Below are 6,271 nucleotides of genomic sequence, written 5' to 3' on the forward strand. Positions count from 1 at the left end.
AGATAACAGTTGAGTTGCAAACCCCCAAAAACCTTTAGATGTTTTTACACCCGCTGATGTCTAACTGATATGCAGGCAACAGAGACGAGATATTTCTTTCCTGTCATATTGTTAAACCGACTACTTTTAACTACATATGTCTGTTTTGACACGACACAAACTTACAAACTGGACATAAGGCAAGTGTGTTTGTGTGTGTTAATTGTCATAGCTTGAGAAATTAAGCTTGACAAAAATAAAAGATATATCGACGGCAATAGTCTAAATTTAGACTAGTCGTAGATTAGAGTAATTAACTTAATACATTAAAAACAAACAATGCTTTTTTCAGTGCTGTTTTTTTATTATTATTTTTTATTTTTTTATTTTTTTAAGACTAAAAGTAAATAAAAATCGCATAAAGCTACATCATTTAAAAAGTACAAATTGATCTTATGTTTAAACGGATTAAAAGTTTTCACATAAGCATCTTTCAGTTTGGCAAGATTTGCACTGAATATTGAATGAAGCAGTTTCTCTAATAGAGAGACAAGCTTTTGAGCAGATTTGGGTTAGATTTCACTTCATTTGAACAGAAGCACTATTTCAACATTACTTGGTCTCTGAAACCTGTTAACTGACAATCTTGAGCTTTGAAGCTCTAACATTAGTTTTTGGGCATATAACTTCTACCACATTAAAAACTGTCTTACAGCATTGCAGAAAACATTTTATTTCATAAGACATAAGCATGTTTCAGTTTGGCAAGATTTGCACTGAATATTGAATGAAGCAGCTTTCTCTAATAGAGAGACAAGCTTTTGAGCAGATTTGGGCTTGATTTCACTTAATTTGAACAGAAGCATTATTTCAACATTACTGGTCTCAGAAACCTGTAAACTGACAATCTTGAGCATTGAAGCTCTAACATTAGTTTTTGTGCATATAACTTCTAACACATTAAAAACTGTCTTACAGTATTGCAAAAACATTGTACTTCACAAGACATAAGCATGTTTCAGTTTGGCAAGATTTGCCCTGAATAATGAATTAAGCAGCTCTACCTAACAGAGAGAGAAGCTTTTGAGCAAATTTGGGCTAGATTTCACTTCATTTGAACAGAAGCACTATTTTAACATTACTGGACTCAGAAAACTGTAAACTGACAATCTTGAGCATTGAAGCTCTAACATTAGTTTTTGTGCATATAACTTCTAACACATTAAAAACTGTCTTACAGAATTGCAGAAAACATTTTATTTCATAAGACATAAGCATCTTTCAGTTTGGCAAGATTTGCATTGAATATTGAATGAAGCAGCTTTCTCTAATAGAGAGAAGCTTTTGAGCAGATTTGGGTTATATTTCACTTCATTTGAACAGAAGCACTATTTCAACATTACTTGGTCTCAGAAACCTGTAAACTGACAATCTTGAGCTTTGAAGCTCTAACATTAGTTTTTGGGCATATAACTTCTACCACATTAAAAACTATCTTACAGCATTGCAGAAAACATTTTATTTCATAAGACATAAGCATCTTTCAGTTTGGCAAGATTCGCACTGAATATTGAATGAAGCAGCTCTACCTCACAGAGAGAGAAAAGCTTTTGAGCAAATTTGGGCTAGATTTCACTTCATTTGAACAGAAGCACTATTTTAACATTACGGGACTCAGAAAACTGTAAACTGACAATCTTGAGCATTGAAGCTCTAACATTAGTTTTTGTGCATATAACTTCTAACACATTAAAAACTGTCTTACAGAATTGCAGAAAACATTTTATTTCATAAGACATAAGCATCTTTCAGTTTGGCAAGATTTGCACTGAATATTGAATGAAGCAGTTTCTCTAATAGAGAGACAAGCTTTTGAGCAGATTTGGGTTAGATTTCACTTCATTTGAACAGAAGCACTATTTCAACATTACTTGGTCTCTGAAACCTGTTAACTGACAATCTTGAGCTTTGAAGCTCTAACATTAGTTTTTGGGCATATAACTTCTACCACATTAAAAACTGCCTTACAGCATTGCAGAAAACATTTTATTTCATAAGACATAAGCATCTTTCAGTTTGGCAAGATTCGCACTGAATATTGAATGAAGCAGCTCTACCTCACAGAGAGAGAAGCTTTTGAGCAGATTTGGGCTAGATTTCACTTCATTTGAACAGAAGCACTATTTCAACATTAATGGACTCAGAAACCTGTAAACTGACAATCTTGAGCACTGAAGCTCTAACATTAGTTGTTGTGCATATAACTTCTAACACATTAAAAACTGTCTTACAGCATTGCAGAAAACATTTTATTTCATAAGAAATAAGCATGTTTCAGTTTGGCAAGATTTGCACTGAATATGGAATGAAGCAGTTTTCTCTAATAGAGAGACAAACTTTTGAGCAGGTTTGGGTTAGAATTCACTTCATTTGAACAGAAGCATTATTTCAACATTACTGGTCTCAGAAACCTGTAAACTGATAATCTTGAGCATTGAAACTCTAACATTAGTTTTTGTGCGTATAACTTCTAACACATTAAAAACTGTCTTACAGCATTGCAGAAAACATTTTATTTCATAAGACATAAGCATGTTTCAGTTTGGCAAGATTTGCACTGAATACTGAATGAAACAGCTTTCTCTAATAGAGAGAAAAGCATTTGAGCAGATTTGGGTTAGATTTCATTTCATTTGAACAGAAGCACTATTTCAACATTACTTGGTCTCAGAAACCTGTAAACTGACAATCTTGATCATTGAAGTCCTAACATAAGTTTTTTGTGCATATAACTTCTAACACATTAAAAACTGTTTTACAGCATTGCAGAAAACATTGTACTCCATAAGGCATAAGCATCTATCAGTTTGGCAAGATTTGCACTGAATATTGAATGAAACAGCTTTCTCTAATAGAGAGACAAGCTTTTGAGCAGATTTGGGCTAGATTTCACTTCATTTGAACAGAAGCACTATTTCAGCCTTACTGGACTCAGAAAGCTGTAAACTGACAATCTTGATCATTGAAGTCCTAACATAAGTTTTTGTGCATATAACTTCTAACACATTAAAAACTGTCTTACAGCATTGCAGAAAACATTGTACTTCATAAGGCATAAGCATCTATCAGTTTGGCAAGATTTGCACTGAATACTGAATGAAACAGCTTTCTCTAATAGAGAGACAAGCTTTTGAGCAGATGTGGGCTAGATTTCACTTCATTTGAACAGAAGCACTATTTCAACCTTACTTGGTCTCTGAAACCTGTAAACTGACAATCTTGAGCTTTGAAGCTCTAACATTAGTTTTTGGGCATATAACTTCTACCACATTAAAAACTGTCTAACAGCATTGCAGAAAACATTTTATTTCATAAGACATAAGCATCTTTCAGTTTGGCAAGATTTGCACTTAATACTGAATGAAACAGCTTTCTCTAATAGAGAGAAAAGCTTTTGAGCAGATTTGGGCTTGATTTCACTTCATTTGAACAGAAGCACTATTTCAACATTACTGGACTCAGAAAGCTGTAAACTGACAATCTTGATCATTGAAGTCCTAACATTAGTTTTTGTGTATATAACTTCTAACACATTAAAAACTGTCTTACAGCATTGCAGAAAACATTTTATTTCATAAGACATAAGCATGTTTCAGTTTGGCAAGATTTGCACTGAATACTGAATGAAACAGCTTTATCTAATAGAGAGAAAAGCTTTTGAGCAGATTTGGGCTTGATTTCACTTCATTTGAACAGAAGCACTATTTCAACATTACTGGACTCAGAAAGCTGTGAACTGACAATCTTGATCATTGAAGTCCTAACATTAGTTTTTGTGCATATAACTTCTAACACATTAAAAACTGTCTTACAGCATTGCAGAAAACATTTTATTTCATAAGACATAAGCATGTTTCAGTTTGGCAAGATTTGCACTGAATACTGAATGAAACAGCTTTATCTAATAGAGAGAAAAGCTTTTGAGCAGATTTGGGCTTGATTTCACTTCATTTGAACAGAAGCACTATTTCAACATTACTGGACTCAGAAAGCTGTAAACTGACAATCTTGATCATTGAAGTCCTAACATAAGTTTTTGTGCATATAACTTCTAACACATTAAAAACTGTCTTACAGCATTGCAGAAAATATTGTACTTCATAAGGCATAAGCATCTATCAGTTTGGCAAGATTTGCACTGAATACTGAATGAAACAGCTTTCTCTAATAGAGAGACAAGCTTTTGAGCAGATGTGGGCTAGATTTCACTTCATTTGAACAGTAGCACTATTTCAACCTTACTGGACTCAGAAGGCTGTAAACTGACAATCTTGATCATTGAAGTCCTAACATTAGTTTTTGTGTATATAACTTCTAACACATTAAAAACTGTCTTACAGCATTGCAGAAAACATTTTATTTCATAAGACATAAGCATGTTTCAGTTTGGCCAGATTTGCACTGAATACTGAATGAAACAGCTTTATCTAATAGAGAGAAAAGCTTTTGAGCAGATTTGGGCTTGATTTCACTTTATTTGAACAGAAGCACTATTTCAACATTATCGGACTCAGAAAGCTGTAAACTGACAATCTTGATCATTGAAGTCCTAACATTAGTTTATGTGCATATAACTTCTAACACATTAAAAACTGTCTTACAGCATTGCAGAAAATATTGTACTTCATAAGGCATAAGCATCTATCAGTTTGGCAAGATTTGCACTGAATACTGAATGAAACAGCTTTCTCTAATAGAGAGACAAGCTTTTGAGCAGATGTGGGCTAGATTTCACTTCATTTGAACAGTAGCACTATTTCAACCTTACTGGACTCAGAAGGCTGTAAACTGACAATCTTGATCATTGAAGTCCTAACATTAGTTTTTGTGTATATAACTTCTAACACATTAAAAACTGTCTTACAGCATTGCAGAAAACATTTTATTTCATAAGACATAAGCATGTTTCAGTTTGGCCAGATTTGCACTGAATACTGAATGAAACAGCTTTATCTAATAGAGAGAAAAGCTTTTGAGCAGATTTGGGCTTGATTTCACTTTATTTGAACAGAAGCACTATTTCAACATTATCGGACTCAGAAAGCTGTAAACTGACAATCTTGATCATTGAAGTCCTAACATTAGTTTATGTGCATATAACTTCTAACACATTAAAAACTGTCTTACAGCATTGCAGAAAACATATTATTCAAAAGACATAAGCATGTTTCAGTTTGGCAAGATTTGCACTGAATATTGAATATTGCACTGAATATTACACATCCAGCACCCGTACTACACATCCAGCACCCTTACAATCAGCACCGGAGCTCCCCAGGGCTGTGTTCTCTCCCCACTGCTCTTCTCCCTGTACACCAATGATTGCACATCTAAGGACCCCTCTGTCAAGCTCCTGAAGTTTGCAGATGACACCACACTCATCGGCCTCATTCAGGACGGTGACGAGTCTGCTTACAGACAGGAGGTAAAAGAGCTGGCTGTCTGGTGCAGTCTCAACAACCTGGAGCTTAACACCCTCAAAACAGTGGAGATGATCGTGGACTTCAGGAGAAACCCCCCTGCACTCTCCCCACTCACCATCATGAACAGCACTGTGACTGCAGTGGAGTCATTCAGGTTCCTGGGAACCACCATCTCTCAGGACCTGAAGTGGGACATTCACATTGACTCCATCGTAAAAAAGGCCCAGCAGAGGTTGTACTTTCTCCGCCAGCTGAGGAAGTTTAACCTGCCACAGGAGCTGCTGAAACAGTTCTACTCCACCATCATTGAATCAATCCTCTGCACTTCAGTAACTGTCTGGTTCAGCTCAGCTTCTAAATCTGACCTCAGAAGACTACAGAGAGTAGTCCGGACTGCTGAGCGAATCATCGGTTCAACTCTCCCTTCTATTCAAGAACTGTACTTATCCAGAGTAAAAAAAAGGGCTGTCAAAATCACTCTGGACCCCTCACATCCAGCACACTCCCTCTTTGAACTGTTGCCATCTGGGCGACGCTACAGAGCACTGAGCACTAGAACGACCAGACACAGGACCAGTTTCTTCCCTCAGGCAATCCATCTTATGAACAGCTGACAATAATGGCGAACACACTACACTTTATATTTATATACACACACACTTTATTTATCTAACACACATACTTAGTATACACTTAAATTTTGCACACAATATATATGTACATACATAACTTCACTTTGTAATATACCTGCCTACAATTGTCATTTGTATATTGTCATTCACTGTCTACATATTTGTATTTTTATTCTT

This window comes from Carassius gibelio, chromosome A15 (assembly GCF_023724105.1).
Source record: "Carassius gibelio isolate Cgi1373 ecotype wild population from Czech Republic chromosome A15, carGib1.2-hapl.c, whole genome shotgun sequence".
In the NCBI taxonomy this organism is placed as follows: domain Eukaryota; kingdom Metazoa; phylum Chordata; class Actinopteri; order Cypriniformes; family Cyprinidae; genus Carassius; species Carassius gibelio.